The following is a 25,641-nucleotide window of genomic DNA, read 5'->3' as shown; positions in this document are numbered from 1 at the left end:
AGTCCTGGTCTATAGCTTGTGACTATACTCCAAATCAGATGTTTTTAGTGGCCTAAAATATGTTCCTACTCACGGGCACCTGGGTGGCTCAGTCGGTTCAGCATCCAACTCTTCATGTAGGCTCAGGTCGTGATCTCAGGGTCTCAGTGCTCGGTGTGGAGCCTGCTTGGGGTTCTCTCTCTCCCTCTGCCCTTCCACTCCACTGCTGCCATGCATATTCTCTCTCTCTCTCTCTCTCAAAAATGTTCCTAATCACTGAAAATCAACATTATATGTCACAAAAATTTGAATAAAATCTAATACAAGTAATATTCCTGATATACAGGGAGAAAGCTCTTGCTAATAAGGTCAAAGCAATGTCAACTCCTGATGGGAAGATCACAGTGATTCTATGATCTGATTGCAGAGTCTAGCCCGTGGAGTACAAAAGTGAACATCACCTTAAAGGAGCATAGAGCTCCAGTCTGTACAACCTGACATAGCTGATCTTTATGTCGCACATTTGCAAAGTCCCAAATTATGTAATATTCAGAGGGTATGAAGCCAAGTAACTCAGTGCTGAAAAGAGTTTCAGAGGACCTGTAAATAGTCATAAGGATGAGATGGTGGACAACAAAGCCATATTTGGTGCAAGTAAGATCTTTAGTAACACCTTACATAATATTTTCTTCCACCAGTTTAAAGATGTCATTCCATCATCTTTTTCCATAGTTTCTGTTGAGAAGACTGCAATTAGTCTTACTGTTGTTTCTTTGAAGGTGAATGTCTTTTTTCCTATTTTTAAGATTTGTCTTTATCTTTCTCAGTTATCATCAGGTTGGCTATGACATACCTATGTATGATTTTCTTTTCTTTTATCCTGTTTGGGGTTCAGTAGGCTTTTTAAAAAATCTTTGGGTTAATGTTTTGTTTTGTTTTTTTTTTGCAAATTTCTTCTGCTCTATTCTCTCTCAAGTAATAAGTAAGCCAGACTGTTTTTAGACCACTTGTGTTCCACATGTCTCATATGTCCTGTTCTTTTTCTTTCATAACTTTTCCTTTATGGATTTCAGTTTGGATGATTTCTGTTGACCTGTCCTCAAATTCACTAACTCTGCTTTGCTTTGTCCTGTCAAACTCACCTGAAGTGTATTTAACTTCATGCAGTATTTTTTTCATTTCCAGAATATGCATTTGATTCTTTTTTATAGATTCTAATTTTCTGTTGGACTTCTCTTTTTATTCATTTTTCCATATTTTTGTTAATTGTTAATCAGAATTATATTTAAAGTCCTTGTCATTTAACTGTAACACATAATCATCTGTGGCTTTATTTGTATTATCTATTTCTTCTCTTGATTATTGGCCATATTTTCCTACCTTTTCAGATATTTTGTAATTTTTATTGTATGCCAGACTTTGTATACAGGAATCCAGAGGCTGCAGATGATGTCATCTTCCATTAAATAGGCAGAGCACCTCAACCAAAACAGGGATATCTTTGTATCTGTTCCTCAGGTGTGGCCCTCCTGGCTTGACTGAGAGCCCACTGGGTCTCTATCTCTTCAGTTCTTCAGAATTGGTTCTATCACTCAGAGGTTTTGAGTTTAGCTTTTTGCATTCTGACCCCATTCACTGCAATATTTACCAAATGTTTTAAGGGGGTAACTGACTATATATTTGTGCCAGGATCTCTCCTTCTGGCGGGACTTTGTCTCAGAAGTTCTGTGAAACTAGTAGATTTCATTCTGCCTTTTAGAAGCTCCTAGCCAAGTCCTCTAGCATCCAGGAATCAACAAATGCTCCTTTGTCTTCAATTGTAAACTAGTTTACAATCTGTCAAGCCAGCCCCACACAGTCACCAAAAAAAGCTCCACTAGTTTCTCTTTTCCCTGGAAAGGTCCCTCTTCCTAGGCCATGCCTGATTCTTAGTCCTCACCCAGAACTGACAAATATCTCCAGGAAAGAAAATGGCCAGAGACTGTCAGCAATCCTAGGAAGGGCTCTTCCCTCTCTGGAATTTTAGTTCTTATAGTCTTACTGTGTCTACAGCTCTCTGATGTCTTTTAAACAATGAATTTTGTAACTTACCCTTTTTTTCCCTAGCTCTTGCAGCAAGAGCACTGGCTTTCCATGCCTTACTATATTTTCCCTAGAAGCAGAAGTCAGAAATCAGCCTGCAATATTTCTTCAAAACGTTATTTGCCAAAGTTGAGACCTCTTACATAGAATCCCTTGACCTGTCTGCATAGGCAGGTTGTTTTCAGTAATCTTTCCACTGCAATACTACAGAATTAAGATCACCTTTGGTTGTCACTAGCTTTCCAAGCTTGTTACTCTTTGCTTCTCCCAGCGATTCTTTCCTTTCCACATTCCATTCGCCACCCAAACACACATACACATGCATAAAAATATACACATACTACATTTCAGCAATACCAGACTACTGTAGTTTCCTCAGATAAATCATGATGTTTCCTCTGCCTGGAATGCCCGTTACTTCCTTTTTTTCATAGGTAACTCTTCCTCATCCTTCTAGAATCTTCACCTCTTACTGGAAGCTTTCCTTGTTTCCAGCCATTCCTTTTTTCTGTAACTCCATTCATTGTTCTGTATTCCTATCGCAGAACTATGCTGTGTTGAAATGATCCGTTTACTGATTGATTCTTCTTTCCACCACACCTCCTATCATACAAAATGGGATCCTTAAGAAAATTTGCCTCGTCAGTCTCTTTTTCTCCAACACCCAGTGCAACGGGTTGGCATTAATGTTGATTGAGCTGTACTCTCTCCGGTGTGCCATAATGCATTTTGATTCAGGATGACTAGATAACAGCAAAGCCATTAAGAGCTTCATCTCCAAGGCTTTTTGACATTGATTTTTTTAAAGGTACATTTCCTGAGGTCTCACCCGTGCCAAAATATGAAGAAAGTAATAATTTCTCTCTGACTAAAGTGGGATAACTAATGATTTATTCTTTACTTAATCAATAATACTAGCTAACACTTACATAACTCATACTAGATGCCAAGCATTTTACATACATCATCTTATTTCATCTTTACAACCACTTTCTAAGGTAAGCATTATTGTCACCCCCGTTTTACAGAGGAAAAATCTGAATCACAGAGAGTTTAAGTAAGTAGCAGGCTACAACCTGAATATAGGTTATCTGGTTTCGGGGCCATAAAATTAACCACTATACTACAGAGCATGTCTTCTTGCCTTCCTTTCCCTCTTGTCTCTTTCTCTTAAATGTTCATTATATAAATAGTACCTTAGTACATTCATATTGTGAAAAATACAAAACCAAAGCAAAAGTGCACCTTATTCTAACTTCCACCCCCGTTCAGATTTCTTCTGCGGAGGTACTCACTGCTGTTTGTTTGACGGGCGTCCTTCTAGACCCATTTTGCTTTGCTTACATACAAATATATAGTGTATACGTGTACATAAACCCAGAGAAGTATTTTTCTACAGATTGCCACACGTTTCCACCTCAGTATTTGTAGATCTATTTCATTCTTTGAACGCTGCATAGTGTGGATATATCCCATAGTATGGATGCATTATAGTTTATTAACCATTTTCCTTTGTTTCTGATTTCACTATTACAAATACTGCTGCAATTGAATATCCTTCAATGTGTCTCTTTACGATTGTTTGCAAATAGATGTCTAGAAAAGAACACTTAGAAATAAAATTACTGGGGAGGAAGATTGTGTCAACATTTTTTTTTTTAATGGCAACACACAAGCAGCCTTCCAGTGAGACTGTAAATTTTATTCTTTGTCATTCACAGATAAAAGGGGTTGAGGCTGTTGTGTTTCCAGGAAATCAGTTCTGTATATAAACACTGTCCCTCTCTGACACATGAAGGAAAGCTCAGGTCTTCCCTCTTAACCGCTTCATCTTCAGGAAGAAAGGGTTTTGATGTAGGTTGTAGCACAAACGGAGTCCTTGAGAACACAAAATGGGTTTCCCGAAAAAGGAAGGGGCAGGCCAGAAGGAAGTGAATTTTCTATGGGAAAAAATTAAGTGGGTCAAAGTTTTCTTTCTCCTCTTGAGTTTCTCTTTTCTACATTTTGTGACCTGTATGGTGAGAGCAAGCCAAGGGCATGTCCCTTTACCCTTGAAAGGCCACACTGGACAGCACAGGGTTCAGGGTAAAGAAAGCACAGAGTGAACAGTTCTGGAAAATTCTGCTCTCAACCCCTAAGGAAGATGAGGGCAAGAGACCAGAGAGGGTGAGGACTGAGGAATTAGCTAGAAGCAATATACAATTGCCTGGAGGTTCCCCTGTCCACACACCCCTCACAACTCTTGAAAAGTCACAGAAGTAATGCCTAGTGACTGTTAGTGGCATCAGAATCACTTCTTATGAGACAAAACCAACAAGCATTTAAATGAATTTTTTTCCTTAAAAGGCTTTAAAATTCGACGCAAGTACTAGTATTACTTTATATGTTATTTGTAATGTTGTTTTAAACATTATTATAATGTTATTTTAAATTTTATCTTACTTGAATTTACTCCTAGTAGAGTAAGTTGATAATCCTCTCTGAGGCGCTTTTTTAAAAAAAATTATCAATAAGGCTCCATCCTTACACTCTTTCTGCACGCTGTAAGGATAAACAGGCTGTACTTTTAATATAAGATTGAAGTTACAGAACTCTCTGATAGCAAACTAACTGACTAAATTTGTACTCATATAACTAGAGCATATTATTATCATAGTCTAACTTATCACATTGCCACAATCCAAATATGCTCTTTCCATATGTGTTTGATCAGGGAAAAACAAAAGGTATTTATGGCTTAATACTGTCATTGGTGCTTTTTTCCTCTTGTTCCATTTGGGTTACCATAAATATTTCAATTCCTATCAGCAATTCTAGCTCTTTGTCTCGTAAGTACTATTAGTAATTCAAGGGCATACACACCAGGGATTCTCTGCTTAAGTAAGGCTACCCATCTGTGAAACTAGGAAGCAAGAATATCCTGAGTCTTCATACTGCCACCTTCAGGACATGGATCTTTATTCAGAACTCTGGAATGCTAAAAATGAAAGGAAATGAAATTTTAAAATAGTGACCCCCCTCCAAAGTTGCCATTTATTTAACCCCTACTGTGCACAAGGCCTTACGCTAAGAATGTTTTACTACTTCTTTCACTATTTATTTCTATAAGGTAGATCCTTATTTACGTAAGTTGATTCCTTCATTCATCCAACAAAGAAATAAATAGGGGGCTGAGATTAAGATAACAATAGAAAGGTAGATTTAAATTGATTTAGCATCAAAGGAGCAGTAAGAGTTAACCATAAAGAGAGCAAGGAACAGATCATTTTAGAAAAGGGTGCATCTACAAAACTTCTGTATGGGGGGGCAGGGGGGAAGGGGATGTGGCCTGTTCAAGGACTAGGAAACCAACCACTGTGAGCTTTCAGCAGAACAGAGTGAACTTGAACGATCACACTTCAAGTTGGACAGGTAAGCAGGGACTAGTTCAAAAACCTGAAATCTGATTTTTAAACTAAATGTACTGAAGGACCACTTAAAGATTTTAAGCAGGGAAGCAATGATCAGATCTACAGTTCATGATTATTTGTTGCTACTATGTGGAGATGGACTGGGAGGAGAGGTGGAGAATTAACGTTCAGAGATCAGTTGGAGGCCGTTACAGGCATTGAGCTGAGATGATGGCAGCCCTAGATGTGATGGACAGTAGAAGTGAGGGATAAAAACAAGAGCTGAAAGATATTTTGGAGGTAGAATTGACAGGATTTGCCGCCGGATTCGACATGAGGATGGACGGGGAAGAACTGTGATGATGTCTGAGTCTTCAAGTAGATGGTGGCTCCATTTCCTGAAATGGAGCGTGTTGGGATGGAGAAGACAAGCAAGGGAAAGGTTTGTGGAATTCGATCTGGAACTTCATTTTGGCCACGAGTTTGAGCTGTTAAGTTTAAATAAACAGCTTGATGTTTGAGTTCGGACGTTAGGCGGGAGGTCTGGACTGCAGATACGAATCTGAAATTGATCAGCATAATGGTAGTATTTAAACACATGGAAGTTAGTGAGATTATTTTTTGAAACTAGCGTATGAAAGGAAGAAGACAGTGTCCAGGACTAACTCCCAAGGAATGCTAACATGTAGCCATGGGATAGAGGAAGAGCCAGCAAAGGAGAAGATAGAAAAGCTGAAATGGGTGGAAAACCAGGAAGAGTGGCATTGAGTAAACAAGAGAAAGGGGACTTCTGTGAAGGGGAAAATGGTCGCACATATGCAGGCAGTATGAGGGTAAATGTTTAACAAACGGCTATGGGGGAAAGGCTCTGACTTGCGGCATTTGCTGGTTTCTGTAAACGTTCTCATCATAGTGATTTTCAAGGTACCAACATGTCTTCACTGAACTTGGAATTGGAAAAAGCCACACATAATTAGCTGTCAGGTACCATTACTATTCGGCTCCAGGACAACACTACTGCTGAGAGGGAGCATGAGATGAGCACAGGAGAATGTGCATTGAATTTGACAAAATGAAGGTCATTAGTCACCTTAACAAGGGTTGTTTTCAGACTCTGGGGGCAGAAGCGAGTTTTAAGTGGGTAAAGGAATTCAATGAAGGTAAGAAAGGAAAGACAATGCATGACTTTCATAAAGAAATGGATAGCAGCTAAAGGAAGAAGAGGAGTCTAGATAAAACAAAAATTAACTCAATGAGATTAAGATTTTTGTCCTAAAATGCATCAAATAATTATAAGTGGAAGGGATAGGATTTGAACCCAGCTTTGCTTGACTCCAAAGCTTATGCCTTATTGAGAGCTACCTGAATTTAGAGAAAAAAAAAAATTGTGTAAACTATCTAAACATAGAATTATAGATGATTTTTTTTTAAAGATTTTATTTATTTATTCAACAGAGATAGAGACAGCCAGCGAGAGAGGGAACACAAGCAGGGGGAGTGGGAGAGGAAGAAGCAGGCTCACAGCAGAGGAGCCTGATGTGGGGCTCGATCCCACAACGCCGGGATCACGCCCTGAGCTGAAGGCAGACGCTTAACCGCTGTGCCACCCAGGCGCCCCAGAATTATAGATGATTCTTAAAAATACTTTTCTGTATTTTCCAATTTTTTTCATTAATAGAATAAATAACTCTTAAAATCATAAAAATACTTATGAAGCTATAATGGATTTTATATTTGCAGAGTAACTACTGGGATACAGCGAAGTATATAAAAACTATTAACTAGTCAGTCAAGTGCCACATAAATAGCCTATTACCAAACGGTGCCACCTAGTGCAAAGCTTACTTCTCAGATAAATACTTAAACTTGAATTTCATTGTACAGCTTATAAATCAACACACATTGAAATATCTGTGAACTAAAATACCTAAAGGTGCGACCCTCAGAACTCATGACTTCATAGATTCCATTTCTGAAATGGTTTCACAACATTAGATGTGGGAAGGGTCCATGTGTTTTGTCCTGTGTTTTGTGGACTGTTAAGGACACGACACAGCTCGAAAGATAATAATGGTAGGAACCAGAAAGTGATGTCGCTTTCTGGAAAAAATTGAAGGCTCTTGAATTCAAATTCAAAATAAATTATAATTATTTTTCTCTAGAATACAGTATATAATAATGGAATAAGTTACTTGGGGATTTGGATTTCATGAGGACGTTTTTCCTTTGGCTTTGTAAGAAGACAGATCTCTAAGCAGAATAAGCATTCTTAGAACAGGTGGGGGGTTGGCGCATGGATGTGGATGCAATAGACAGTTGTGGATCCATTTTATAATTGTAATATCATTTGTGGGTACATACCAACTCTAAGGTTATGTTATATTTTTAGATTATAGTACTAAACTACAATAATAATAATTTTGAGTGAATATAAAATTTCATACTAACAGAAATAGTTTTTTTAAAGGTTTATTTATTTATTTGAGAGAGAGAGAGAGAGAGAATGCACGTGAGCACACAGGGGGAGGGAGGGAGAGCTGGGTGAGAGAGAAACATTAGCAGACTCCACACCTGTGGAGCCTGACGTGGGGCTCGATCCCACCTCCCTGAGATCATGACCTAAGCCAGAAACAAGAGTTAGACACAACCCACTGAGCCACCCAGGTGCCCCTAGAAATAATTTTTTAAGAGCATACATATAATCATTTCTTTTTCTTTTTAATACAACATTTAATAGAATTACATTTAGTTTTTTTTAAGTAGAAAAAAAGAAATTGATGGATATTTTCTTAAAACAGAGATAAGTATATTGTTTGCGGATAATGCATCTACTAGAAAAATGCAAGAGCATTTACAGTAACACTACTGGAACTATAGAGTATGGTCTACACAAAAATAAACAGAAATCAATAGTTATTACACATCAGAAGTAGTGCGTTAGAAAATGTAAGGGGGGAAGATCCTATTTATGGTATCATGAAAACCTACAAAATTTTCAAAATGTCATTACGAGTATAAAAGGCACTGTTGCCCGCTAGGATTGGACCACATGTGCGTTTAAATCTGTTTGATGGTGAGTTGTGGGTGGGGTGAGTTGAGGATAGACTTGTATTTAGTTTTAAGCACCTTCAAAATTTATCTTTCTTTGATGAAAACTCACTTTATATGAAAAATGAAGGTTAATTTTTTTTTTGTTTTTACTTAAAAAATAGCCTCACTAATAGACGACAGATAGTACAGTATTACACCAGGATTTGCCAAGTGGCTCCCATGAAACTATTTGATCAGACTGCCACCTACAGGGGACAAGAAAAGCAGAGAGGCACTAAAATATCATCTACCATGTCTCAGGCATCTTATTTAGAAAAATGATAGGGTTGCCAGATAAATACAGAACGCTCACTTAAGATTGCTTTCAGTTAATTACCATACTTTTGCAGTATAAGTATGTCCCAAATATTGTCTATGACATGCCGATACTGAACATTTTTCATTGTTTATCTGAAATTCGAATTTAACTGGGCATCTGTAGTTTTATTTGCTAAATCTGGCAACCTTTAAAAATAAAGATAATGTTGACCACTCTCTGCTGCGTAAAACCTTTCATTGGGCTCAGGGGAAAGTAGAAGCATCTTAACATGATGTGTAAGAACCTTCACGTCTCTGTTCCCTTCTGGCTCCTTTCTCCTTAGTACCAGCTTCCCAACAACAGCAAAATCTGTCTGTTGCTTAGGTACTTTGCTTGGCCTAGAATATAAAGTTCCCCGGTTTGTCTGTCTTTTAATATTGCTTATGATAATTTTATTATGTAATCACATCTTGCCTCAGGACTTACTAACCGAACATCAAAATTTTCACAGGAGATTATAATTAAATAATATATTACTTCAAGATAAAAACTAATGAGAACATGGAACTTATATAAAAACATTACCTTGGAAAGACACCCTGGAAAATGTTTTATCTCCTGAGAATTTTTGTGTTACTTAAATGCTAATGAAGCAAGGGTCCTATTGAACTTAAACTGTGTGTTTGTGCGTATCTGGCTATATAACTTGCAGGGTTCGGTGCAACATAAAAATGTGGAGCCTCGGGTGCCTGGGTGGCTCAGTCATTAGGCGTCTGCCTTCAGCTCAGGTCACGATCCCAGGGTCCTGGGATCGAGTCCCACATCGGGCTCCCTGCTCAGCGGGGAGCCTGCTTCTCCCTCTCCTCCCTCCTCTTGCTCTCTGCCACTATCTCTCTCTCTCAAATAAATAAATAAATAAATAAAATCTTTAATAAAAAAATGTGGAGCCTCTTGTTCAAAAACTATTAAGAATTTCAATATGGTAACAGGACAACATTAACTCCAAGCTTATAAGGGCAGGGCTCTCACTGCTCAGGTCACCTGCTCCATAGATACATCCCCCTCGCACCTGAACGTGTTTAGAATTGAAATTTCTCTAAAGGAAGGTCATTTTTGTTTAAACTAGAAGGATATGAATAATTTAAAATTCGTGATGTTTTGAAGATCTTGCTATATGGACCCACTAGACAATCAAGAAGAAAATCAATGTGGACTTTGCAGGTGCACCTGGCTGGCTCAGTCAGTGAAGCGTGTGACTCTTGATCTCAGGGTCATGAGTTCGAGCCCCATGTTAGGTGTAGAGACTACTTAACAAAATAAAATCTTAAAAAAAAAATAATGTGGACTTCACAGTCAATTCAAGGCCTATTTTCATGGCTTAGTGGTTGGGCTTACTGGTTGGCTTTACGGATCCACAAACTATCTCTAATTCTGTGTGTGTGTGTGTGTGTGTGTGTGTGTGTGCGTGTTCACATGTGCATTTTTAAGGGGAGTGCTTTCATCCGATTCCCAAAGGAATCAATAACCCAAAAAGACTTAAGAGCCACTGCTCTATGAAATTATTTCTTTTTATTTTGACGTTATCTCTACGGCTAGCCATGTTTTGCTTAAAGAAACTTCTGCTGGTAACTGGTTTAAAAAAAAAACTTTCAAGGGGTTGGTGCAGATTTTTAAAACTATGTTTATTTCAAAATATAAAGAAGAAATATAAAAAGAGAAATATAAGGAATAAATAAGTACATCAGGATTCCAGTCAGAGAAATGAAATCTGAAAGGATCTACATTAAACTTTAATATAGTGACTAACATAGTATAATAAAAAAACATTAAAATAAAAAGAAATTAAAAAAAATCTAATCATAGTTTAAAAAAAACTCTTATATCGTAGCTGCTACCGTCAGAAAACTTGAAAGATGGTAAAATTGATCTTTAACTGCAATATTTATTATGTAATAGTATGTAATACTTATTGAACACTTATCATGTCTTAGGTACTGTCCCAATTATTAACTCACTCCGTCCTCTTACCAACCCTATACTCCCTATTGTAGAAATGAGGAATCAAGCAAGCAGAGATTAAGAAATTTGCCCAATGACACACAATGGATGGTGGAGACAAGTCTTGAATTGGCCACAAAATCAACATTCTTTATAAACTTCATTTTTTTCTTCATTATTTAGTAGGCCCACTTAGCAATACTTCACAGAATTTTCAATTAGGAGATATCAAGATTAAAGAATTAGAACATGGAAAATGTATCCTTCCAGAAAACTTTTTTCACTCGGCTTCCAGGACATGAGTCCTCTGTGGGTCTCCTCCTGTCTCTGCCTGGCTACTCCTTCTTCAGTCTTTGTGTGGGATTCTCCCCTTCTCCCTGTCAGACCTTGAACCTCTTCTCTCCATCTATGTACCCTCCTTAGGCAAAACTAATTCTGTCCCATGACTTTAAATGCTATCCACACGTTGATGATTTTCAAATTTGTATTTCCAAGTTGGGACACTTCCTTGAGTGCCTTCCAAACCTCTCCATTTGGGGTCTAATCAACATCTCAAACTAAACCTGGCCAAAATGAACTGCTGATTCCCTTCTTTCAAGACTCTCAGTTTCCCTCATTCAGTAAATGGCTACCCCATTCTTCTGTTAGAACCAAAAACTTTGGAGCCGTCTGTGTCTCTTCTCCCTCCCTAATACCCCATATCAAATCTATTGGCAAACGAGGTCAACTTAACATTCAAAATATGTCCAGATGGATAGAAAGCAAAATCCATCCACTTTCTGACCCCAAGCCACCATTATCTCTCTTACCTGGATTATGGCAAAGTCTCTGTGATGGCCGTGAGAATATGCATCTCAGAGGTCCCAGTGTGGAAGGATAATTGACTGGTGGTCCCATCCATCACTGAGTTCACACGGAGTTCACACGGAGGCCACACGTCCCACGGACTGCTTCTGGCTTCTGGCTGGTCAGGAACACTGGGGCTGGTCCATTCCTGGGAGACAGGGGGCTTTGCTACTAGGTGACCTTGGCCCAAGGACTCTCTGTGGCCTTACCAAATTTTCATAGAATTGCCCTGTAGTTTCAGACTGCCCCATCTGACCTTCCTGCCCCCGTTCTGTCCCTTACCTGGGTCAGACCTACACTGCAGTCTGAAGGCTCCTAACATCTATTCTAGCCCCTTTCCATGTGCCCTCCCAGGTTTTCCTCTTAATAAATCTCTCACACAGCTAATCCCAACATGGCTTCTCAGAGGACTCAGACTAATACAGTCTGTTCATTGGTCTTCCTGCTTCCACAATTACACTCCTACTCTTTACACAGCAGCCAGAAGGAATCAGGTGAAATCAAACTCTTCACCTCTGGCTCTGGGCTCTACAAGATCTGGCCCTTGCTTTACCCATAGATATCATTTCCTTTCTGCTCACTCTGCTTCAGCTGCACAAACCTCCTGGCTATTCTTAACCCTTTAGATATGGTTTCCTTGCCCTTGCACTTGTCTTTCCCTCTGGAATGCTTGTGCCCCAGACATGCACATACCTTGGTCCTTCTCCTCATTCAGGTGTCACTCTCTATCCTCTTATCCTGCTTTATTTTTTCTTCGCAGCATTTACTCCCCATCTGACATATTATACATCTATTTTGTTTATTTGCTTGTTGACTCCCTCTCCCCACTACAACACAAGTGCCATGAAAACAAGACTTTGTATTCACTCCCATATCCCCAACACAAATAAAAGTGTCTGGCACAGAAGTACTTAAGACATTGTGTTGAATGAATAATCATTTTTTTTTTTTAGAGGGCAGGCGGGGCAGAGGGAGAGGGAGAGAATCTTAAGTAGACTCCATGCCCAGTGTGGAGCCTGACACATGACTCAATCTCACAACCCTGAGATCATGACCTGAGCTGAAATCAAGAGTCAGGGGCTTAACTGACTAAGCCACCCAGGTGCCCTTGAATAATAAATTCTTACTAAAAATCATGTATAGGGTCATAAAAATCAAGGAATTTTCAAAGCATAAGTTTGATTACGAACATTGGAGTTTTCTGAAGAATGAGAATACAACTAGAAAAATCAGTACCATAAATAATTAAGGACACACATTTTTGGGTTTTTTTTTTGCTGATTATAAAAAAAGCTAATTTTTTAAAAAGCAAAGTTCACGTTTATCACTAATCTATTTCATGTAAAATATGAAGTAGTGTTTCATGGCAAGCAAGCTCAAGTCACACTCAATTAGCTGGATTATAACCAGGAAAGTGCTAAAATATCAAGGGAGTAAAAGCTGTCTTGCTATGACTTTTGAGAGAGTAAGTGATACCAGAGAATAGTTAGAAATCTATTTTTCTCAAGGGTAGAGAGAAAAATATATAGGAAAACATTCAAGAATCTCCCTAATGCTGGGACTATATGACAGCAAATTAACTTACTGACTGTAATGGGAAATAATTGGAAACATATCTGAATTTCTGTGAGATTTAATGAAATTGGAGTGTTGACCACACTTGAGATTAATTTTTCAAAAAACCCATATTGTCGTAAAACTCAAATCTACCTTTCTACTTTTCCCCGGCTTTTCTCCTTTTCTTCTACTTTTTTAGCTGATTCTTAAAGCAGGAAAAATAAAATCAAAACATTATTTAATCACACTTAGAAAATCTGAGTCCCAAACTGTAAGTCAATGGGTCATGCAAAATTTCTCGGACTTAATAGTTTTGTGCATCCGAATGGCAGACTCTATGGCAGGGAAAGAGAAGCCACAAAGTGCCTTTTTGGCAATCTGCCCTTCTCGGAATATTACATTTAGAGACAACAGACAGAAATGCAGACACTAGATCCTGGCATTGATTCACTGTACAGGAAGGTCAGAATTATTGAAGTATTTAAATGACAGAACTACTACCGGGAGTCTATGTCATCTTGGTCAAGTGATTAAAAGAAGCCAAGTAGAAATTACATTTCTGGTTTTACCACTCAGCTATTGCACACACTTGAATTAGTCTTCTCAATCCTTCCAGAAATTATGGCAAAAAGATGTAAGCATGTCTTAGAAATGCTTATGTATTATTATGGGGACAAAGAAAATATTTACCTCACTGAATTTTATTCTGCATTCCATGAGGAAGCATGGTCCAGTTTCCTTCCTTTCTTCCTTCCTGTAACTTTCTTTCTTTCTTTTTTTTGCTGATGAAAAAGCAAAACCGTGATCCATTGAACTTTTTTAGGTAGTGCATGTGTGTTCAGCACAAAAGGAGTCCAAGCCATATCAGAATACGGCATGATCTAACAGAGTATTGAGTTGAGAGTCTGCAGCCCTCTGTTCTCATTTTAAGTTGGACACTAGCTTTCTGACTACAGGTATTATCTCCCAGGTTCTGGGAGTGGCTTCGGGGGTGGCTTAACTGCTTCTGGCTCAGGGATTCACATAGGCTTGCAACCAAGAGGTCAGCTAGAGCTGCAGTCATCTGACGACTCACCTGGGGCTAGAGGCTCTGCTTCTAGGCTTACTCCCATGTCCAATGGCAAGAGGCTCCAGTGCCTCGCCATGTGGGCTCCTCCATGGCTCCTCATGGCTTGCTCATGAGATGGCAGCTGACTTCCTCCAAAGTGAGTGATCCAAGAGTGAGAGAGTAATGAGGCAGGTGCTGTGATAACCTCTGTCACCTAATCTCAGAAACAATTACCATCAATTCTGCTGTATTCTACCACTCACATAAGCTGACCTTGATGGGAGAAGGATGACACAAGTGTGTAAATAGCAAAAGATGGGAATCACTGGGGAACATTTCGAAGGCTGACTACCACAGTCTCTGACCTTGTTTTCCTCATCTATAAAGTGAGGTCTTTTAACTAGATGACCTTTAAGGTTGGTTACCTCCTCTCTCTCCAGTGCCACTTCCAGACCTTGATTTTCACTCTCACATAGAAATTCCTATTCTTATTACTCAGCCAGCAAAACGAATGAAATCTTGCCATTTGCAATGACATGGATGGAACTAGAGAGTACTATGTTAAGCTAAGTCAGTCACAGAAAGACAGGTACCATATGATTTCACTCATCTGTGGAATTTAAGACACAAAATAGATGAACATAGGGGAAGGGAAGGAAATATAAAATAAGATAAAAACAGAGAGGGAGGCAAAACATAAGAAACTCTTAACTACAGGAAACAAACTGAGGGTGATTGGAGGGGAGGTGGGTGGGGGGATGGGGTCATTGGGTGATGGACATTAAGGAGGGCACTTGATGTAATGAGCACTGGGTGTTACACACAACTAATGAATCACTAATTCTACCCCGAAACTAAAAATAAAAATAAATAAGTAAATAAAATAAAATAAAAAGAAAATCCTATTCCTCTTAGCTTTAAGCCATATGGCTGTACCAACCTCCACCCATCCGTGTTGCTGTCATTTATAGACTTTCTGGTCACCATCCTTCATCTCTGTAACTTAGCATCTGACTTACAGTTGTCTTTTTCTCTCCAAGTCCTGCCATTATCCTAAGACTTCCATGTCCTCATGGGGGACCCATCCTTTATCATGGCCTTCAAGTTCCTTAACCTCCTCATCTCCAATGCCCTTCCCTGCTGCTTCATTTCAGAACCCGTTCTACACCCTGAATTTGTCATCACCAAAACCGTTCCACTTTGTAAACAATAAATGCAATCAGCTTACTCTCTCGCTGTAACTTCCTCTTTTTCTGATTCTCTAATCGACTGTCCTGAGATGCGTCCCCAGACCTGGCTGGAAATTCCAGGAAACGATCACATCTACTTTCTCTGAATCAGATCTCGAGTCTTCACTTCATATTGGATTTTAAAGTCCATCACTTGAGGAAGCGCTCTCTGGATAGAGTCCTCACCTCCTTTGTCTCATAACCTTTCTTTCACATCTGCCTGGAAAAGCCTTAGTCCTGATTGCTTTCAACTGACTATTTTATACCTTCTCTATCACCTACAACCAGGCCACTGAAGGCTGCGGGAGAAAATCACGTGACGGTGTGGGCTGGATAGATGGTCCTCAGATTCACACAGGCTTCCATAGCTGTCCACCAGTTTCATGGTCAAGGTCCTCTAGTCAGCTCTCTCTTCCAGTCCCACAGAGACTATTTCAAATACTCCCCACTTTCCTCAAGACTCCATATCTGCCTCTGCCACCTCTCCTATCATCCTCATTTGCTCTTTTACTTCCCAAAGAAAATAGAATCCATTAGCTGAGACTCTTTGTTTCCAGACCCATTCTTTCCTCCTTTCCTCTTATTATAATGAAAAAGGAGCGTCACCCCTGATCTGAAGTCTGCCTGTGCCTAAAATTCCATTCCCTCTCACCTCCTCAGAAACTCTGACATTTTTAGCCCAGTGAAATCTCACTTCCACATTCCCATCTTCCCTGAAGTAGTCCCTTGTTTTATTCTGTTGCCTTCCTCTTTTGCCTAAAACTACTGTCCAATATGGTACCCCTAGCCACATGTGGCTATTGAGCACTTGAAATACAGCTAGTCCCAGATGATAAATCCTCACCAGCCTTCAAAAATTTAATATTTAAAGAAAAAAATTTACATTATCTCTTTAATCACTTTCCATATTGATTGCATATTGAACGTATGGCTTTCTGGAGGGCGGGACAGGATAGCTAGATTGGCCTCTAATTCCTAAATATTCTATTCTGTGACCTGGCATTAAGAAGTTATCTGGTCCACTTTATCTGAATGACATAACCCATTTTCCTCTGTATATATACAAGGTTAAATTCTTTATGCAGTTGAACCCATTATAAAAAAAATGCTACCTTTACTCACGAAGTAAAAGAAATTAGTTATCTGTTACTTTAATATTAACTGTGCTCATAAAGTAGTTAAATGTGACTATTTTCTCCTTTATCTCCTTCATATAATAATAAACTATGATATACTATATTATATAAAGTGTATAGTTTCATACACTGTACTATTTATATGTGAGATTAATAATGCTGCAGATGTTATTCACACTTGAATAGGGGCTTTTTTTAAATTTTAGTCCAGTGGGGCCCATTCCAGACCTCTGACCTCCAAAACAATATGATAATAAATTTTTGTTGTTTTAAGCTACAAAGTTTGTAGTAAATTGTTAAAGCAGCAATAGGAAACAAATATGTGAATTTTTAGACTCTAAAGTCTTTTTTTTTTTTAACAAAATGCATTTATTATTACAGAGTTTCTGTGGGCCAGGAGTTGGCATAGTTTAGATTGGTCAGGGTTTTACAGACTCTCTCCCAACAAATAAATAAATCTTTAAAAATAAAAGAACAGTGCTTGGTATTAGCTATTATAATATTATTATATCATATTATTGCGTTATGGTAAAAAAAAAATAAACACAGGCCAGGATGATTGATGCTACTATCCTTTGCTGGCACCCAGACTCTGCATCTTGATGAGCACTGGGCTTAATTCTTCAACCTCTTCTCGTCCCTACCTATATTCCTCCCCTTGGTGACTGCATCCAGATTCATGTATTTAAATTTTCATGTAAGCCTTGATCTCCCCACTGAGCTCCACACTGGTGTATCCACCTGCCTATTCAGCATGTCCACTTGGATGTCTATTAGACATCTTATAGATTGAAAGCAGACCTCTTGATACCCCTCTCTGAAAGTTCACTTCTCCCTGAGTATTTTCTGTATTTAAAAACGACACCGTCATTACAGTCATTCAGGCCAAAATCTCCTTGATCTTGCTCTTCTTTCATTCATATCCAATTTTTCAGCAAATCTCATCCGCTTTACCTTTGAAATGTATCCAGAGTCCAACTACTTCTCAACACTTCCTCCACCATCAAGCCACCATTGCCTCCTACTGGAATAACATGAGCCTCCCATCTGGACTCCTGGTTCTATTCTCGCTTTCCCCATAGTCTATATTCCACATAACAGCAGTCAGAGTGATCTTTTTTAAGATGTAAATTGAACATTTCTGTTTAAAACCCTCAAATAGTTTCCAGTTTCACTCAAAATAAAAAGCCCAAATCCCTATGCCTTGGCCCTGCGGTAAGACCCTCTGGCACTTGGTCTAATTGAGACAACCAGAACCTAGCAGGTGTTTTGGAAATTCATGGAGGAATACGGCAGGGAACAGTACTAGACATTTTGCAAAATATGGGATATTCCCATAAAAGAAAGAATTGTCTCTTGTCCTAAAGAGTTCTTGAATTTATGGCTGGATATTCATGCAGGTGAAAAACCTATTTACTATTAGTTGAGAATTTAATATGTAACACAACGTCCAGGAAAGCACTACTCTGTAAGTTAAGGGGAAGTGGCACATTATTTTGTTTGGAACATTACCAACAATTGCTCACCACTTTGGAGAATCACATTATTCTTGGCAACACCACTGGCTATTTGCATTACTTGTCTACACACCTGAACAAATTTATAGCTATCATCATTCTGATTCCACATGTAGATATAAACATCTTTTATCCTTCTCTCTTGTAATTGAGTCTCTGCATTTATGTGTTAAAACACACATAATTCTATTAAATTTGATCCAAATCCACCCTCCTCAATCCACTTGCTGGTATAGGTCTAGAAAAGGGAAACTATTACCCTTTACCAGGTAACGCTGTGCTAAGTTCTGCCAGCAGGGGGTGCTAGAGAGAGGGTATGAGGCCGAAGAAGAAAATAGCCTCTTCCGGCCCCGTGTGGTTCCTGCCATTGTGACTTCAACAACACTCCTTTCCTCAGCTAGTGGTAGTTGGCTCCAGTCTTTAGCTTCTTTGGCACTTCCAAATGAGCCTTAAGGTGCCCGCCTGCAGTACTGGTATGAGCAGGACAGCACCTCTTTCTCAGGGGTCTAAGCCTTAGGTCTATGTGGTCCCTTTTCCAAGCCTCTAGTTTCTGAAAACACCAACCTCTTCTCTTTGTTCCTCCGGCAGGTTATTATATCTGGGCCTCAATGTTTGCTTTTTTAGTCCTTCAAGCTCCATCACAACATATTTCTTAGGTTAAATTCTCTCTGCTGGGGGTACCCGGATGGCTCAGTTGGGTAAGCCTCTGACTTTTTTTTTTTTTTTTAAGATTTTATTTATTTATTTGAGAGTGAGAGAGAGAGAGAGAGCAAAAGTGGGTAGAGGAAGAGGGAGAAGCAGACTCTCCGCTGAGTGCGGAGCCTGATGCAAGCAGGACTCGATCCCAGGGCCCCAAATCAATGATCCAAGCCAAAGGCATCCACTTAAGCGACTGAGCCACTCAGGCGCCCAAGCCTCCCACTCTTGATTTCAGCTCAGGTCATGATCTTAGAGTCGTGAGATTGAGCCCTGCGTCACGCTCGATGCTCAGGGAAGAGTCTACTTGAAATTCTCTCTCGCTCTCCCTTGCCCCTCCTCCCCTCTTGCACACATGTTCTCTCTCTCTTTATAACAAATAAACAAATCTTTTAAAAAAAATTCTCTCTGCTGAAATGACTGGTGTAGTTTCTGTTTTCCTGAGTTCATTCTAATGAGTACTTGGTGCCAGAGTGGTTCTGGGAAACAGATCCTCAAACACGGGATTTGGGATTGTTTGGTTATATCCTTAACTTTGCAATCACCTGAGCTCTTTGCTAATAGAAAATTGTTATCTGGTTATCTGTGTTCATATAAGGCATCACGATCACCTAAAGTGTCCCCCGTAGTGTAAGTTCTCCAGCACTTGGTAGCGACCTATGGTAATAATGATGACTATAAGAACTGTGGGGTCAATGGCTGCTTCTGACCATGCTGGAGAGCTTATGGAAATAATATAACAAGATCGGGGTTTTAAACTTTCATCTCAGGTCATAGCCAAGGAACTAGAGAGTATCTATGGCAGCCGTAAGATAATCCACTATTTCTCAGCGTGGCAGGGTCAAACTTACTGAAAATCACATCCAAAATTTAATTGGGTTGCAAAACAATAATTTAAGTTGAATTCACAGACTATGCATGTCTTTTATGTTAAACTTATGGCATTAAGAAGTAGACCTGAGGCTTGAAATGGGGACCTCTGATGGAATTGAACAAAGATGAGAAATTGAGAAATTCTCTTAAGCCTCTCTGAGCTCCGCTTGGCAGCACAGCCTGCTCTCCTGTGTCTGAGGAGATGAGATTCACTTAAAGATCTCCTGGTAACCTCCCCTTAGGGAAGCTGCCTTGCAAAGACTGCCAATCATTCTCAAGATGCACCCTAATTAGCCCTGAATGACTCTAGACTCAAATTAGAGTCCACTTGGCATACTCCAAAGAGATGAATACAAAATTTGGCTTAGGACAACATAGCTTATACACCCAAAGAATTTCCAGATTTTTCTAATATATACAAACATAAAAACTAATATATATAAAGACAAAAATGTTGAAATGGATTTGAAAAGTATTACTCCAAGGAGGAAAGAATACAAAACAGGATCAAGGCAAACGTACTAACATAAAGGCCCTTGCAAGAGACTCCAGAGATAATGTGTAAACTAGCAAACCTATCAGCTTCCCACCACACTCCCAGAACTGCTTGACTGCCTGATGATTACGTGGCAGAAAAATCAAACCCATTATTACTGTTTAAACCAAATGCAGGACTAAGATTATTACCTGACAGATACTGCTTAATAGCTCCAAACTTCAGGCTGAGGTCCTTACTTTAAAAGGGACTTTTCTTAGGAAGACTGGTTTCACAGTTAAAGGTCAGCATTGTTAGTAGCAGCCCTATTACTTCTATTGTCCCTACCATGGCTCCTTCCACAGTGTCAGTGCCAAGCCAAAGGTTCATAGTATGGATCCCACTTTCTCAGTTCACACTTGTCAATCAGTTCCTATAACTGCAGTTCTGATTAATCACAAATGGTTAACCCACAATGTACGGGGACCCGAAACATTCTCATCTTCACCAACATGGTTTCATGACAGAATGCAATGAAAGAGCCAGAATCATCTGAAGAGGAAACAAGATGATGACCACTATAATATCATGTAAAAAATACATAATCTAGCCTTGACGCATTTCAGGGTAATGAAATGAAGCACTCTAGATCTTCTCAAGTTGTATCTTAGAAACTTGAATGAAATTGCAAAAACCTATGAAATTGGTTTTATAGAGTATGAGTGGGGGGAAATAGGAGGATGACAAGGGAAGGAAAAATAACACTCCTTTAAATACCATTTTATATAGGTCTGCATCAGTCAGGATTCAGTCAGAGGTCCAGAACCATTAGGATCTCTCTCTCTCTCTTACACACACACACACACACACACGCACACACAGATTTATCACAAGGATTGGACCTTGTGCTGTGGTGGGAGCTGATAAAAACTGTCTCTGTAAGGCTGTCTTCATATCTGATGCTAGACCTTGACATCTGCAGGCAGGCAATTGAGAAGAGGGATGTCAAGTGGTGACTGGAATCTGTGTCAGGCTCAATGTCTCCAGCTTTAATGATGTGGGTATCTTGCGGGATAAGCTGGCGCCCTGTGTCCCAGAGATAAGTGCACATCTGGAGGAGGAGTCACAGAGCTGAGGGAAGATCCAGGGGAAGGGGAAGCAGCTGCAGGCTGCTGCGGGGAGGTGAGTCGGCAGACAAACAGCCATGTGCATGAGCTGCAGAAGCACCCGGAGACTCTTCCCCAATCTTCTGAGCATAAAAAGGTTACATGTCTGCGGCAGCGTGTTTGTGGCTGCACATCTCACACAAAAATGTCTCTTGTGGCACACCCTAGCTAGACACTTATAGGGGAGGGCATTGTGGGAGATGTAGTTCAGTCCAACCTATTTGACACACTACAAAGCCCCTGCAGTTGATGGATTCCCCGTCAACTTGGCACACATATGCATCTCTTTAAATTACATTTAATTTCCAAATGAAGGCAATTAAAAAGTCAAGTTTCTACCTAACACATACAATTATCCTATATATAACTAAAACCACATTAACCATATTCCCGAAAGAGGCTATGAAATCTCCTTCTTATCTTTGGGTGATGTTCATCCTTCTTTGAGCTAATTTATACTCTCTCTTTTGCACCCTTAATATAAATACTGAGATGATAGGGGAATAAGAGGATGAAGAAAACAGGTTTTTGGTATATATATAAAAAACATAAATATAAACATATTCATATAAAAATAAGGAAGAATTTTTCATAATGGCTTTAGCCCTTATTTCTGCAACTGGTCATATGGTCATAACCTGTATATACCACCTTCTACTACTAATTTGATATTCCCCTTACCCTCAGCAAGTGCCTCAGCTGGCTGTGGTTTCTTTAGTGACTCAAATGTTTGTTCCAGGAGCGTCTGGAACATGAGTAATATAGCCTAAATTGGGGTGTTGTAGTTTTCCATTGACTGTAATCATAGGACCTGGAAGCAAGACTAAGAGGCAGCCCAGGGGATATCCTGCATTCTAGACACACTCCTCCTTGCTCCCACTGAGTAGTAGCAATCCAGCTCTGCTTTTAGAGTCAGGATAAATGACCCCAGCCAGTGCAGAACCCTCCTTGTTTGCTTGTTAATTCACTGGCAAGAAGCCCCAGTGGGCACGTCGCAATCTCAACTTCCAGGTCAATGGAATCACTATTGCGCCCCTTTTTGGAAACATTCCTCTCTTTCCAACTAAGACCTTTAAACCAGCAGAGTCTAAAGTTCTGCAGATGAAAAGCCAATATTGCACACCCATTTCCACCCTTGATTTCCAGACCCATAAATCATGGCTACGGGAGAAACAGCACCAAATATTGCTGATGTAGGGTGTATACTGCATCCTGGGACACACTGCCTCAATGCTGCGTGATGCTGCCACTTCACCGGCACTGGAACTGAGGTTTAAAAATGCCACACCACTGTTCTAGCAAGCCAGCTGCTAGATGGTACGCCTAGGAATTACGTGAGCAGCATGGACCAACTGCCACATTTCATTTGCTAAAAAATAAGTTATTTGATCAGAAGCAATGGTGTATGGAACACGATGACAGTGGATAGATTTTTAAGACCATAAACTATTGCTCTGGTTAAAGCACTGAGGGATGAAAAAAGTCCATATCCAGAGCAAGTGCCTATTCTAGTGAGAACAAAATGCTGCCCCTTCCATGATGAAAACAGTGCAGTGGAATCAAGCTGCCACAGGAAGCCGACTTACGCCCCTAGGGAACGGTTCCACAGCGGGTGCTCAGTTGGTCTTTGCAGTTGGCAGGTTGGACACCCCACAGTGGCTTTGTTGTATTGGTCTTGGTGAGTGGAAGTCCCTGTGTCTTATCCCACACTTAACCTCCCATCCTTGCTGAGATGGCCACCTTGTGAGCCTACTGGGCAATGACAGGAGTGGTTGGGGACAGAGGCTGCTGGACACCCACAAAATGGGTCATCTTAACCAGCTGATTAAAATTCTGTACAGAGATTGCCCTCTGAAGAGCATTTATACTGGAAGCAAATATATTTATACTCTGTTCCCACTCAGAGAGCTCCAGCCACATACTTCTTCCTCAGACCTCCTTGTCACCAATCTTCCAATCATGTTCTTTCCAAGTTCCTGACCATACAGCCAAACTGTTAACCATATCTCAGGAATCAGTGGACACCCGTATCTCCGGCTACCTCTACTTTCAGGAAAAGCAAACAACCTGGTGCACTGTGGTACGTGCTGCTCCCCGGAGGCTTCCCTTCCCTGTTTTGCAGGGTTGTCTTGGAGTGGGGCCATAGTGCTGTCCGTGTCCAGGCGGTACTAGCAGGTCATGCAACACCATCTGTAAACCAAACCAGAATTTTTTTTTTTCCTTAGCAAACTGGTCAGAGGATTCCTCATGAGGCCACAAGTGAGAACCAGGGGGGAAACTGTTGGAGAAGCAGGGCCATGGTCATCTGGGCCACTTCCTCATGCAACTTACTTGCATCTTCAGAATCTTCTTGAGCCTAGTCTCGTATATATGAAGTGCTGTTGCGCATGCCCAGCTTAAAGGATGACTTTATGAGTCACACAACACCAGGTCATTAAGCACAGCTTAGGTCTCATGGTAATGCGGTCTGCCGTCAAGCAGTCAGTCATAGTAAGTAAGAAGCTGCTTTAAAAAAAAAAAAAAAGCATAGTTTTAAATATAGAATTTTATATGGCTTTGCTCCAAAATCCCGACAGTCTGTACTGCAGCTCGTGTATAAAGAGCCTGCCAAGTGCTCCAGGCAGCAACGCTATCTTCCACCGACACTTCATACACCATTGGCCATTTATAGAAAAGTTGCTGATCTTTGATAATGAGGAAAATACATTTGCCTTATTAATAGCTGTGAGCCAGGTGCAAGAGGATATGTCGATTTGCTTCAGAAATGAAAGCACGTCTGGAACAATGGCTCTAATCAGAGTCACCACCTAATTAGGTTTACAAAAATCCACTGTGGTTACACAAGTTTCATCTGTTTTCTGTAACGTAAATAAGGAAGTTGAATGGAGTTATGGTAGGAATCACCAATAGTGGTGCGAATCTCTGGAGTCCTTCCATTAATATGATATTGCCTTACTATTTTCATAAATAGAGGTAGTTCCAGTAGCTTCTACTTGGCGTGTTCTGCCATAATAGCATTCACTCTATGAGTCTGGGAATCAGTGTGGAGTCTGCCAGTTGCTGAGTGTGTCTACACCAGTTATGCATTATAAAACAAGGCAAATACCCATAGGCTAGATTCAGGTACCCACTGGGACCACTATGAAGAGAACCTGAGCCAAAACTCCACTGATCACCTGACAGTGATTTGTTTTTTTAAAGATTTTATTTATTTATTTAACAGAGATAGAGACAGCCAGTGAGAGAGGGAACACAGGCAGGGGGAGTGGGAGAGGAAGAAGCGGGCTCATAGCGGAGGAGCCTGATGTGGGGCTCGATCCCATAACGCCAGGATCACGCCCTGAGCTGAAGGCAGATGCTTAACAACTGCGCCACCCAGGCGCCCCACCTGACAGTGATTTTTTTAAGGCCCTACTCTGACTGTTGGGTTACAGAGTGACATTTTGAGTCTCTAAGAATTAGTTCAGTTCAGAGCTAGTATTTAGTAATCCCTTAAAAAGTCTGACTCTTTCTCTTTCCCCAGTACAGAGTCACGCTGGTAAATGACAACACACCCTTTGGAGGAAGGCTAGAAAAAAAGACCAACAGCATAAATAATCTGGCAATATGGCATGGTCCTTTCTCAAGAGTACCTGGCTTCCCCTTTATTCAAGTGACTCCAGATCTGTGAAATGACTCAGGTCTGGGAAATGACCGAGTAACTAAGGCTGTCGACTTTGGTGGTTCAAGTCAGACTTCTGTTCATTAGATCAAGTAAGACTTCAGTGATGACACCCATCTGCTTTAACTGTAGGGACACCATGATTAATAGCTAATGCCAAAGATCTCTGCAGGTTAGGCTACTCTAATTACTGCTTTGCCTCTGTTGCCCATTATGGTAACTAAATTTACCTCAACTTTGGTAATTAAATGCTGCCACTTGGCCCCTGCCATCCTAGGATCTCATCACTCTCATTTAAGAGTCCCAGTTCAATGGTAGCAGTTCCCAACTGCAATTACTTGCCCAGAGAAGAGCCACCAAAAAACTCTTCAAGGATGCTGGGGCTCTCCTCATGACTCTATTTCTCACTGCTTTGGTAAACGGTGTATCCTAGGGGTCCTCTTGAATATAGTGGGAGGCTGGGTGGTCAGGTCCTATATGGTTAATCCACTATAAGGAAATCCAATTTCCTTAAACCTCACAATTTCCTGAATAGTTTCCTCTATAATATATGAAAGAAGTTTGGCATTTCTACTTCATGTACTGGGAGGTGCCTTTGGGTCCAGATTTTGGGTCGACCAATCAAACAAACTATTAGATC

The 25,641-nt window shown here is 40.1% G+C and overlaps 1 long non-coding RNA gene across 2 annotated transcripts; it reads right to left on the bottom strand.

The window, feature by feature from the left end:
• Positions 1 to 3,777: 3,777 nt before the first annotated feature.
• LOC148109761 (uncharacterized) lies at positions 3,778 to 16,779 on the bottom strand. Of its 2 annotated transcripts, XR_015724720.1 has the most exons (4): positions 14,276 to 16,779; positions 13,891 to 13,982; positions 11,607 to 11,791; positions 3,778 to 5,038 (listed from the first exon to the last, which is right to left on the bottom strand). It is a non-coding gene; the product is annotated as an uncharacterized LOC148109761 (long non-coding RNA). The 2 variants fall into 2 exon arrangements; XR_015724719.1 differs by having other exon boundaries at positions 13,891 to 16,779.
• Between the last annotated feature and the right edge of the window lie 8,862 nt (positions 16,780 to 25,641).

Source organism: Ursus americanus, chromosome 6, assembly GCF_024610735.1.
Source record: "Ursus americanus isolate L20-20 chromosome 6, mUrsAme1.1.p, whole genome shotgun sequence".
Classification (NCBI taxonomy): domain Eukaryota; kingdom Metazoa; phylum Chordata; class Mammalia; order Carnivora; family Ursidae; genus Ursus; species Ursus americanus.
The sequence above is the reverse complement of the archived record's forward strand: the minus strand, read 5'-3'. Positions and strand labels throughout refer to the sequence as shown.